Raw genomic sequence first — 14,078 nt, forward strand, 5'->3', positions numbered from 1 at the left:
ATGAAGGTTTCTCGATTCTCACTTCATTCATTTTCAAGCATAATAAGATTCTTGTTAAAAAATACATGTTATTATAAAAACTTGGTCTATAAAAGAGGCATATCACGTGATGAATTAATAAATATAACTTTATTTAGAAAAGTATAGAACCCAAATTTCATATGAAGATTAATACTAACATTTACATTGAGAATCGAGAGTTGAAACAATTACAAAAGGTTTAAGCTTGGCTCATTCAGAATTGTATTATAATGAATTGTATAACACTTCACAAACTTGCAATCTTTATGATTAACCAGTTTTCATAATCAAGAGCAAATCCAAAAAACATGGTCAACTACTAGTACAAAATATTACACTTTATATATTGGATGGAAAATCCAAACAACATGGTTAATAGTGAAAAAATAATTAAGAATTACAACATTTAATTACACTAAAACCAAGTAAAATAATCCTTATGTTTAATAACTACAATCAATTGGATGGCATTGTATCTAACTTCCTTTATGTAAGCTAAAACCTACATTGTGTATGTAATAAAAATAAAAGTCTAATGGAACCAAGTACAATTACAAAATAATTTTGGATCAGAACCACTAATTTTGACATGAGCTTATTCATATATCTGTAATAATTTTGGTACTTTGAGACTCACAAAGTTGGTGTTTTTTTGGAGTTGATTACACAAAATTCACTTTAACCAAACTAGTTAACACAATTGTAGTTGTTATGGGAGTTGAATTATTGATACCTACATAGATGGAGAAATTTCAAAGATGAAATCACCTTTTTTTTGCTTGGGAGAAGAAAAGGTAGACCATAAAAAATTTGGTCAATTATAATTTATAATATATCACTATATATTTCATAGTGTAAAGGGTAAACTTGCATTGAGTAACACAGACATCTCAACAAACATATATAATCTAAATCATTAAACCAAGACAAACATGCATAACAAGCAGACAATTTAATGATATAATATATTCATCTTTCTAGTTTTATATTTCATATGTTAGTACTTTATTTGTTAGTAAATACTTGTTAATTAGATTCTTTATGTGCACTATAAGTAAGGTTTACGAATGACATAAATATATATTTATAAAATGATATAGTCTTAGAAAATAAACAAACTGTAGAAAGGAATAAATAATTTACTGAGTGTCTTATGGTAACACATGATAATGATGATTTTTTTGCACCACGTGCCATAACCAACTACCAAAATTAAAAACATAACCAACAAAATTAGCAATATTGCTTGGATTAATTCATAAGCAACATCCATTAATAGATTTCTCACTTGCAACATGAAACTCTTCTTGAAATAGTTGGTTTGGTGAACCATAGATGTATCCTTTTACCTTTGTGCCCCCACACGTATGAATTGCACATAACCATTGACCAATCAATTTTTAAATTGTATTTAGGACTAATATGGTGTAGAATCGACCAATCAATTTTTTAAATCTTGGCCTATATTATGCATGAACTTAAATAATATTTGTTTTGTTTGTCCTTAACAATATTGTGCTGAAACAATTCATATAACTAACAAACAATATTCTCGCAATCCCGATCTTGCAAATAATAATAGTTTTGCAAATTAGAAGCAAATATTAAAGGCCAAATCCATAAAACATTTAAATTACAAGACTCTTGAAACGAAATTTAAATTTTATAAAAGAATAATTAGTCAATAAGAGAAAGGGAAAGTTGGGGCCCAACGCCATATGATAGTTGTTCATCTCTTTAACCTTTACCTCCACATGATCCTGAATAAGAAGCATTTCCTTCGCCTTGGCTCATTCAATTTGAAATCTCCATTTTCAACTAAAACACACTACAAGAAAATTACATATTAGCGAGGAACTATTCCCTCGCTATTTCTTCTCTAATCTCTTGCTAATCAGATTTGCGACGGAATAATGAAGGAATCGCGAGAGAACATTCCCTCGCTTATCTGTAGTAAATAGCGTCGCCAAACCCTCACTAAGTTCCTCGCTAATTGTATTAAGGATGCTTACTGTGTACCTCGCTAATTTGCGGTCAGGCTTCCCGTTATTCCTTCGCTAAGGGCTCGCAAAATATCCCTCTCTAATTTGTAGTTATTCCCTCGCTAATTTTCCCTCACAAAGCACTCTCTATTCCCTTGCTACATTTCTTAGCTATGCTTTCGCAATTCCCTCGCTAAATATCCCTCGTAGACCCTTCTCTATTCCCTTGCTACTTTTCCCTAGCAATTGTCTCGGTATTCCCTCACAATATGTCCCTAGCAATTGTCTCACTATTCCCTCGCTATATTTCCCTAGCTATTCTCTCTTTATTCCCTCGCTAAATATCCCTTGCAAACCCTTCTTTATTCCCTCGCTACATGTCCCTAGCTATTCTATTGTGGTTCCCTCGCTATTTTGTCCTTCACATGATATCCCTCTCTATTTCCTAATAGATCCCTTACTGTTATGTTTTGGTTATCGTTGCTAATCCCTCACTATTTTGTCGCAATTTTATTTTTAATATTCAAATATTCATCTTTACCTTCATTTTTCATACTAAAACTATTATAATTATTTAGTTGTGATATCAAGATTGTAGTACCTGTATTTTGCATATCAAATATATTTTGTGTCATCAACTTGCATCAAATAAAATAAAAATACTAAAGGCTAACTAAAACAATTCTAAATTACCAACATAATAAAAATATTCAGTACCAACTAACATAATAAAAATACTCAATACCAACTAATATAATAAAACTCTTCAAGTGAGTTAACAATGCTAATGTAAATAAATTAAAAAAAAACTAGAATTCAACATTTTCATTCTTGATTCTTCCCAAGTTTTTTGACTGATGATGGTGATGGTATCTTTAAGCCAGGTAATATCTCTTTCCTCAAAAATTGCATTTGTGCCTGCATTTGTTCCTACATTTGTTGTTGCAAAAGTGCTTGCATTTCTGCTTGTGCCTACATTTGTGCTTGCATATCAGCTTGTGCCTTCAATTGTGCCTGCATATATTGTGCTTGTGCCTCCATCTATGCTTGTAGTTGTATCTGCAACTATATTGGGATTGTGTTTGTAGATTCAATTGTGACTGCATCTGTTCTTTCATTTGAGACATTTGTGTAGCTAATTTAGTGATGTCTTCTCTAACAGGTGTGGTAGAGGAACCTACAACCGTTGAAGATGAACCATGCATAGTAATGCTAAGATCTAAGTTATGACCCATGCCGTGGACTCTACCTTTCTTATTTTCACCAGAAATTTGTGTCCAAACATCAGTGTCAACTATAGGATGCTTTGATGCGTCTTCCCCATACTTTTCAGCCATAGCATTTTCATAAGATTCCTACAAAAAAAAAATGTATCAAGGTATATAGTAATAGATAACCAATGTTTAATTTTTACATTAAAAATATATACACACTCTTGCAATGAAATTTTTTGCTTTATTAGAGACATATTCGCCATCTTTTATTTTATGAGCTTTGTTGTACAATTCACCATAAGAAATATGACGTTTATGCTCTGCTTCCTGTGAAATAATATGCAATTTAGGATAAATACATAAACACATGTAATTAATAAACGTTTATGCTCTACTTCTATAAAAATAGACAATTTCATGTATGTTTGCTCTTAAATGTATGTATAATATATCACATAAATAAATAATAAAATAAATAGACAGAAATAGAGAATTAGGATAGAAAAAGATAGTTGCTGGAGTTATTCTTACAACCCATTGAAATAAATAATATAATGATATTATTAAATAAATAAATAAATAAAATAGAAAAAGAATGACATAACATAGTAGAAAACCAACCTCACTCAACTGTAGTGTGCGAGTATAAGAAGATGATGACAACGTTTAGCAACCACCGCAAACCGTACAAAACTGTATTGTGTGAATATGAGAAGAGGACGACGACGTTCAGCTCCCACCGCAAATCGCATGGAGAAATCCCAAGGACCAAACACTGGCTGTTTGGAGATCATGGAGGTTGAGACACGATTTTTCTTTTTATTTTTGGTTAGGAAAGGACGATTTAGGGATTTAAGATTGTGAAATGGCTGTTTGGAGGCCATGGAGGTTGAGGCATAATTTCAGATTAGGAACGGACGAGGGTTAGGGATTAGGAACGATGACTGTTTGGTGAATGTGATTCATTTTTCAATTTCTTTTTTACGGTATGTTTATAATATATGTTTTACAAATAATATAAATTATTATATAATGCCAGAAATTTTTTTAAATAATATAAATAGAAATATAAATTATTAATAGTTATATTAGTTTTTAATTGCTAAAAATTTGTTTCCATTCTTTAATTTGTTTCTTAAGTTTAATTTCATAATTTTTATTTTAAAAGGTATTAATTAAGTTTTTATTTATTAAAATGTATTCAATTTGATTTATTTTAAAATTAAATTTACTCTTATTTTTTTTGAAAACACTCGAGGTTAAAAGGAGAAAAAAATTGATTAAATTAATGTCATTTTAAAAAATTAAAGACTCAATCGAACCATTTCAAAATAAATTTAATATTTAAATAAGAAAATCAATTATTGAACCTTTTAAAAATAATAGAACCAAGTTCAACTTAAAAAATTATTAAATAAATAATATAAATTATTATATAATATAAGAAAATTTTATAACTAATATAAATAGAACTATAAATTATTAATTGCTATATTAGTTTTTATTTTTTAAAAAAATTCAATCTTTAATTTGTTTCTTACGTTTAATAACATTATTTTTTATTTTAAAAGGTATCAATTAAGTTTTTATTTATTAAAATGTGTTGAATTTGATTTATTTTAAAATTAAATTTGCTCTTTTTTTTTTGAAAATATTTGAAGTTAAAAGGAAAAAAATTGATTAAATTAATCTTATTTTTAAAAATTAAAGACTCAATTCAACCTTCTCAAAATAAATTTAATAATTAAATAAGAAAATCAATTATTGAACCTTTTAAAAATAAGAGAACCAAGTTCAACTTAAAAAATTGTTAAATAAATAACTTATGTTATATATTGAATTTGAACAATTTAACCACTGAATTAAATGTTCTAAAGTTACAGATCAATTTACATAATTTAAAAAATAAAAATAAAAACCATTTGATACATTATTTAGATTCAAAATTTAAATATTTTTATGATTATCCATTAATTTAAATTAATGAAACAAAGTATCAAATAATTTTTAACTTTTAAATTTTCAAATTTATCCAACCATATGTTTAAACTCAAACTTGATCTAATCAAGATTGAAAAATATAATAGATAAGTTCAAGTTTGACCCAACTTTATTATACTATATGTTAGTTTTAAATAGAGTAAATATTTTTTAAAACCAACTGATATAGTGTAAAGTTAACTTTATAAAATAAAGGAAGTGCAAAATCTAATTTAAAGTATATTTTTACTATATATTTTGAAAAATAATTTTATTACCAATTATACAATATCATGTTTTAACTTATTTTATTGAGTAAATTATGTGAACCTCTCCTGAGAGATGAGTGTGTTCCAGTTATCTTCACTCTTATGTTAAAATATACAATTTAGTACATTTAGTTTAATGTAATTAATGTAAATTAAACTCTCTTTCTATAAGTAACATAAGTATTACATTATCCATTCTTCATATGTTAAAATATAAAATAAATTTTATTTTTATCCCTTACATATAACACAATTCACTATTATATCATAAAACACTAATTCATGTAGATATTATAAAATATTTTTATATAAATTATATCTTAATACTAATATATTACCTTTAATATATGTAATTAATATTATATAATGAAAATTTTATTTTATTATTTAAATATTTATAATTAACAAAATACATTAACTACATCTATTAACTACTGTTTTAATACTTATATATTATCTTTAATATATGTAATTAATATTATATAATGAAAATTTTATTTTATTTAAAAAATAAATTTAATATAGTCAACTTTGCGAGGGAAAGGCGAGAAATACTTTCCCTCGCTAAATAAACTTTTATTATCTCTACTTTTGTGAAGGATTGGCGAGAGAACTTTTCCATCGCTAAAGTAAGCTTTACTATTTTAATTATAGTGACACATTAGCGACCAAAGTATTCCCTCGCTAAAATAAATTTTATATTCTTCTCTTTTGCGAGGGATTAGTGAAGGAAATTTAACCTCGCCAAAACGAATTCAATATTCTATACATTTTGCGAAGCATTAGCGATAGAATTTGTTTCTCGCTAATTATTTGTGGGAAATTAGCGACAAAATTTGTGTTCCTCGCAAATTAGCTAGGACTTAGATAAAGATTATTTTTTTATCGCAAATTTGTCGCTATTTAGCGAGGGAATAGCGATACAAATTTTCCCACGCTAAGATCCCTCGCTAATTAACAATTTTCTTGTAGTGACAAAATTACTCAATGAATCAAATGCTAAGTTAAAAATCAAAACAAATTAGAGAATCACATCTAATAGGTTTCCAAATGTTAGCTGCTCCTCGAAAGCTTTCACTTCGTCTCTAATTTTTGAACGAAGTTCATTCTTGCCTCCCTAAGATTACTAAAACAACAATTAGGTTTTCTCTGTATGTGAAAATTAGGAGAAAAAGTTACATAGAAAGATGACAATGGTGAAAACCAAATAATAATTTCTTTGAATTTAAAGAAATTTAGCTTAAAGAACTACTGATTCTGGTTCACAACTCTCTTGGCTTTCCTCCACAATGTTGGCCACCAGAATCCGACACCTCTTTGAGAACGATATAAGATTATGACAAAAGTGGGGGGTCATAGCTTGAAGAGTGGGGGAGCATTGAGAGTGAGTTTGAGACAGTGTCGAGGAAAATGTGAGTGCGATGAAATGGTGAGCATGAGTGGTGGAAAGTGTGCACAACCTTCATGTGAGATTTGAAGTTTAGCGAAAAACACACAGAAGGGGGGGTTGAATGTGTGTGAATGAAGGATTTTAAAAACATTTTGGCAAAGGGACTTCTTTCCATCTGAAAATGATATTTCAAGCACTTAGAGACTGTGCAAGATTGTTTAAAAGAAACTTTGCATCTGAAGATCTATCGTCTACTCGAAAATAATTTCTTAAGTTAAGCAAATATAATTTCGTCTGAATATTATTTAGAAAATAAGTAGTAGACGAAATTTTTTGTGTGATATATCAATATAAAATTGTGTTTGTAAGACAAGTAAACAATGCACAGAGTTTTATACTGGTTCACTCATCCTGAGCTACGTCTAGTCTCCTTCAACTGAAGGGTTCCACTAATCACAACGGATTACAAGTATTCTTAACCACTTCTGGTTCGTCAACTTCACTCGTCAACGCTAGTATTCTTAAACCACTTCTGGCTCTCCAAGTATTCTCAATCACTTATAGTTCGTCAACTTCACTCGTCGATGCTAGTATTCTTAAACCACTTCTGGTTCTCCAAGTATTCTTTAACTAGCCTCTTCAGGCTTTACAAAAAATAAATGTTTTTTAGTGTATGCAACTCTCACATAGAGGATAGTATGGTTTCTACACTCGCTAAGGTATTCAACCTTAGTTTTACAAGGATATGTGTTTAGAGTGTGTATGTAACACTTATAGAGAGGATGGGGTATTTTCTACACTCACTAAGATAAACTATCTTAGTTTTACACAGATATTCAAATCTGAACAAAAATAGATGTAAGTTTGTTTTGACGCTTGCTTTTTGCTTATTGCTTGTTGCTTCTCTTCTTCCTCTTTCTATTCTCAGGTCTTCATATTTATAGCCTTGTGATAAATCTGCCTGTTGTTTGAATTTGAATGTTTCCGTTGAGGTAGAGCTTCCCGTTGGTGCAGATAATCATTCGTTCATGGCTACACAGATTTTTTTTCATTTAATGCGTTTGATCTTGCATTAAATATTTGCTTGCTAAATCTGTGTTACTTGAAGTCTTCTTCATTAGTTTATTTTCTTTTGTGTCTGAATTCAATAATGACCTAGGTATTTCTTTTCTCTTTCCATCAATGTAGTTGTAGAGTTGTTGTCTTTTTCTGAAAAGTAGGTGTACTTACTTCTGACACTCGTAGTTTTGACTTGTGAATTTGCGCTCTTTTATTCTCCTTCTTTCTTTTCATATTTTGATAACTCCGTGTGCTTTTCTTATAAATGGAGATGATATATGATCTTCCTCGTTGTGACTAGTGGACTTCAGACGCATTTCAACATTCTTAGTTTACGTCTGGAATTTGGGTCTCTGTCTAATAGTTAGACTTTGACTTTTTCATTTCGTCTGATCAATTGTGAAGATGGATGACTTTAATTTCGTCTAGAATATCTCTTCGTCTTGGGTTATCCATCAACTGATACTTGTTTTGTTGACCTTTGTGTAGTTGACCATTGAGCTTCATCTGATGTTTATTGGTGCTAAGTCAACTTTTGTCTTGTTTGATATTTGTTTTTGCCTTGCACATCTGATTTCTTATGTTGCGCTCTCGGTTGTCATTGACATATCTTCGTCTAATGTTCGTTATCGTCTGGCACACATCTCATGTTCCATTTATCATTTGGCTTGGTTTGATTGATCCTTGCTTCATGCTTTAGTTTTGCTTGTTTCTTATATTTATCTGAAACACTAACACATAGGTTAGTCATAACAATACGTATTATATTTGTCATGCTCAAAATCTCGCTGGGAATTGCTTCGTCTGACTTAGATAAAGATATCGGCCAATTGTTCCTCTATTTTAACATATACTAGATCAAAGGTTCCTTTTTTCACATGATCTCTAATAAAATGATGTTTAATCTCAATGTGTTTAGTCCTAGAATGCAAAACAGGATTTTTAGAAATGCTAATTGCAGCAGTGTTATCACAGAGTACAGGAATTCTACTTTCTTAAATGTCGTAGTCTTTTAGCTGATGTTTGATCCAAAGCAGTTGCGTAAGGCACTGTCCTGCTGCGACATACTCAGCTTCGCAAGTTGATAAGGCAATCGTGCTTTGCCTTTTGCTGGTCCATGAAACTAAGTAGTGTCCGAGAAAATGACGTCCTCTGTTGGTGCTTTTTCTCTCCCATTTTTCCCCTACGTAATCTGCATCACAATATCCTAATAGGAAAAAATTCTGGCTTCTATAGAAGCTGATTCCTAGGTTAGTTATTCCTTTAAGATACCTCAAAATACGTTTAAAAGCTTGTAAATGTTCCTCCTTAGGTCTCACTTGAAATCTAGCGCAGACGTAGACGCAGACGTTGAACATAATGTCATGTCTGGATGTTGTTAGGTACAGGAGTGAGCCTACCATTTCGACATGGGCTATCTACGTCTGGTGAATCTTCGTCCAGACCAAGAGTAGAAGATGGATGTATTGGAGTCTTCATTGGTTTTGCGTCTTCCATCTTATACTTTTTCAACAACTATTTGGTATATTTTGTTTGATGAATTCTAATCCTTTCGTCTGACTGGACGATTTGAAGTCTTAGAAAGAACTTCAGTTCTCCCATCATGCTCATTTTAAATTCATCTTGCATAAACTTGGAAAAATCTTGACAGAGATTGTCATTAGTAGCTCCAAATATTATGTCATCTACATAAATTTGAACTATTATGAAATCATCTTTTAGTACTTTTCGAAATAGGATGCTGTCGATTTTTCCTCTTATGAAGTTGTTGCTTATTAGAAAAGAGCTTAATTTGTCGTACCACGCCCGTGGTGCCTATTTCAGTCCATACAAGGCTTTATTTAGTTTGAAAACATGGGATTGAAACAAGTCGCTTTCAAAATCGGGGGGTTAGCTTACGTAAACTTCTTTTGAGATTGTTCCATTTAAAAATGCACTTTTTATGTCCATTTGATATAATTTCATACCAGTGCATGTAGCAAATGCAAGTAATATTATAATAGCTTCTATTCTAGCAACAGGTGCAAAGGTTTCTGTAAAGTCGATGCCTTCTTGCTGCGAGTATCCTTTTGCAACTAACCTTGTTTTGTTCCTTACCACATTTCCTGATTCGTCTAGCTTGTTTCTGTACACCCATTTCGTGCCAATTATCGTTCTATCCTTTGGAGCTTGAACAAGTTTCCAAACGTCATTCCTCTGGAATTGGGTAAGTTCTTCTTGCATAACTTGAACCCAGCTATCATCTGATAAGGCTTCGTCCGTGATTTTTGGTTCAATTTGAGACAACAATGCAATCTGTGCTTGGGTTTTGAATGAGCTTCTCATTCTTACTGCATCTTTGGCCTCGCCAATGATCTGTTCTTGAGGATGATGATTCTTCATCTGCCAGTTTTGATTAACAGGTTCTATTTCCTCTCTATCATCCTGTTGAACTCTAGTTTCTTCAAACTCATCTTTCTTTGTCTAATTTTTATTTACCTACATATTTTTAAAGAAATTTCCTAGCTTTGATATTTCTTTATCAGGCTTATTTTCATCAAACTTAACATGAATGGCTTCTTCAACAATTCTGGTTCTGTTATTGAAGACTCTATAGGCTCTTGACCTTTTAGAGTATCCGAGTAGGATACCCTCGTCAGTTTTTGAGTCAAATTTGCCTAAGTTATCTTTAGTATTTAAAATGAAGCATTTGCATCTGAATGGATGAAAGTATGATATGTTGGGTGCTCGTCCCTTCCACAATTCATAGGGAGTTTTCTTCAAGATAGGTCTAATATATATTCTGTTTTGTATATAGCAGGAAGTATTGACTGCTTCTACCCAGAAGTGTTTGGGAGTTGAAAAATCATTTAATAAAGTTCTTGCCATTTCTTGTAAAGACCGATTCTTTTTTTCAACAACTCCATTTTGTTGTGGAGTTCTAGGAGTTGAAAAATTGTGTTCAATTCCATTTTCTTCACAAAAATCTTGAAACTGTTCGTTTTCAAATTCTCCCCCATGATCACTTCTTATAGACGCAATTGATATTCCTTTTTCATTTTTAACTCTTTTACAGAATACATGGAATACCTTGAAGGACTCATCCTTGTGGGTTATGAACAACACCCATGTCCATCTAGTGTAGTCATCAATAATGACTAATCCATATCTTTTACCACTGACAGATGCAGTTCTAGTGGGATTGAATAGATCTATGTGGAGCAGTTCAAGAGGTCTTGAGGTGGAAACATGATTTTTTACTTTGAAATGAACTTTTAACTTGTTTCCCCTTTTGACATGCCTCATATAAGTTATTCATCTGGTACACAAGACTCGATAGACCTCTTACGAGGTTATGCTTTTTCAGCTTTGAGATTAATCTCAAACTTGCATGACTAAGCTTCTTGTGCCACAACCACTAGTTTTCATAGGATACTAGACAATCAACATTTTGATTTTCTAGTTCAATAAGCATTATTTTGTACAAGTTATTGCATCTATTAGCCGTAAATAATATAGATAAATCATTTTGACTGATAGTACATTTATCTTTGTTAAAGGATACTTCGTAACCACTGTCAAATAATTGACTTATGCTCAACAAGTTATGTGTTAATCCTTTAACATATAAGACATTATCAATGGGGATAGAGGAATTTATACCAACTTTACCTATCCCCATGATTTATCCTTTCTGTCCTCCACCGAATGTGACTTGGCCTCCTTTCTTGGACCTGAGGTCTAGGAACACAGACCTTTCGCCTGTCATGTGTCGCGAGCAGCCACTGTCCAGGTACCATGACTAGACACTTCTTTTTCTTGTTGAACAGATTTGCAACAGGTATTATTTCAATCATTGGTACCCAAATGGATTTGGGTCCATAAATATTAGCGTTTGAGGTTTTGGAATACCTCCTTTTGTGCATGTGACTGCACTTGGACGTGAAATGCCCATGCTTCCCATAAGTAGGATATGCAGATGTACTTGATTTGTTTTCTGATTTAGAATCAACATATCCTAATCCAGACTTATCATTTCTACTCCTAGAGTATTTTAAAAGATGTTCAAGATTCTTAGTTCCTAGGGTGAACTTTAATAAGTCTGATTTTAATGATTCATTTTCTTTGTTTAGCAGTTTTGTTTCTTCAAGACCTTTTACTAATTCTTTCAATAATTTTGTATTTTCATTTTTGAGTAAAAGATTTTCTTCAAGTAGTTTAGAAATTATTTTATTCTGTTCTCTATATGTTGTAGAGTATTTTAAAAGATGTTCATGATTCTTAGTTCATAGGGTGAACTTCAATAAGTCTAATTTTAATGATTCATTTTCTTTCTTTAGTAGTTTTGCTTCTTCAAGACCTTTTTCTAATTCTTTCAATAATTTTGTATTTTCATTTTTGAGTAAAAGATTTTCTTCAAGTAGTTTAGAAATTATTTTCTTCTGTTCTCTATATGCTGTAGAGATCTTTGCATAATCAATTAGGAGTTGATTGTATGCATGCTGAAGATCTTTGAAGTCAGATTCACTAACCTCTTCATCATCAGATTCCGATGATGAGTCTATGTCTGCCATGAGACATATGTTTGCTTGTTCATCATCTTCAGATAATGTCGTGTCTAGGTCTTCCCAGGTGGCCATCATGGCATTCTTCTTCTTGTGGAGAGTTGTCTTCTTCTTTTCTTTCTCCTTTTCTTTTTCTAGTTCTGGACATTCTGTTTTGTAATATCTTGGTTTCTTGCATTCATAGCACAGTGGCTGTAACTTGTCTCTTGGAGTTTTGTTGTATTTTCTCCAGCGTGACCCTCCTTTTTTCTTCATCATAGAGTATATCTTTCTAGACAAAATGGATATCTCATTGTCTGAGTCACACGTCTCTTCATTGCAGCTTTCATCGGACGCTTCTTTTGCCTTTAAGGCTTTCGAGGATGATGATGTAGGTTTAGCCTTTTGCACACTTAGTGCAATGGACTTTTGTTTTCTTCCTGCATCATCTTGTTGTAGCTCCATCTCATGGACTTTGAGTAGTCCTATGAGTTCTTCCAATGAGAGCTTTTCGAGATTCTTGGATGCTCTCAGGGCCGTAACTTGGGGTCTCCACTTCCTGGGTAGACTACGAAGCAATTTGTCAATATGATCAAAATTATCATAAGTCCTACCTAGAAATGAGAGTTCATTAATAATAGTTTGAAATCTTCCAAACATAGTTTAGATAGATTCATTCTCTTCCATCTCGAAGAGTTCATACTTACGGACCAACAAGCTTAGCTTGTTGCATTTTACCTCCAGGGATCCTTCATAGGTTATGGCTAGGGTATCCCACATTTGTTTGGAACTCTTGAAGCTGTGCACTTTGGTGAATTCTTCCTCAGTCAGAGCACACATGAGTGCATTTCGGGCTTTGGAGTTCAGCATTAATCTTTTTTTTTGTCCTTCATTCCAGCGTGCCTTGGGTATCTCCCTACCAACCTCGTCCAGCGGAATGTAGTCTCCCTATTCTACAACCTCCCACATGTCTATATGACATGCATCAAAGAATGCAATCATTCTTTGTTTCTAGTAGTCATAGTTGGTGCCTTTGAATTGAGATGGGCGATTCACTACCTGTCCTTCGTTTTCCATTGATCGTACCCCTGTAGTGTTAGATGCTCAACCCTAGGGGTTAAGCTCTAATACCAATTGAAGTTTAGCGAAAAACACACAAAAGGGAGGGTTGAATGTGTGTGAATGAAGGATTTTAAAAACGTTTTGGCAAAGGGACTTCTTTCCGTCTGAAAATGATATTTCAAGCACTTAGAGACTGTGCAAGATTGTTTAAAAGAAACTTTGCCTCTGAAGATCTATCATCTACTCAAAAATAGTTTCTTAAGTTAAGCAAATATAATTTCGTTTGAATATTATTTAGAAAATAAGTAGTAGACGAAATTTTCAGTGTGATATATTAATATAAAATTGTGTTTGTAAGACAAGTAAACAATGCACAAAGTTTTATACTGGTTCACTCGTCTTGAGCTACATCCAGTCTCCTTCAACTGAAGGGTTCCACTAATCACAACGGATTACAAGTATTCTTAACCACTTCTGGTTCGTCAACTTCACTCTTCGGCGCTAGTATTCTTAAACCACTTCTGATTCTCCATGTATTCATTCACTAGCCTCTTCAGCTTTACAAACAATAGATATTT

The 14,078-nt window shown here is 31.9% G+C and overlaps 1 long non-coding RNA gene across 1 annotated transcript; it reads right to left on the minus strand.

The window, feature by feature from the left end:
• Positions 1-2,627: 2,627 nt before the first annotated feature.
• On the minus strand, positions 2,628-4,168 carry LOC145956574 (uncharacterized). The gene is made up of 2 exons (XR_014432818.1): positions 3,839-4,168; positions 2,628-3,358 (listed from the first exon to the last, which is right to left on the minus strand). It is a non-coding gene; the product is annotated as an uncharacterized LOC145956574 (long non-coding RNA).
• Positions 4,169-14,078: the final 9,910 nt, after the last annotated feature.

This window comes from Cajanus cajan, chromosome 3 (genome assembly GCF_000230855.2).
Source record: "Cajanus cajan strain Asha chromosome 3, NIPB_CcT2T_4, whole genome shotgun sequence".
Classification (NCBI taxonomy): Eukaryota; Viridiplantae; Streptophyta; class Magnoliopsida; order Fabales; family Fabaceae; genus Cajanus; species Cajanus cajan.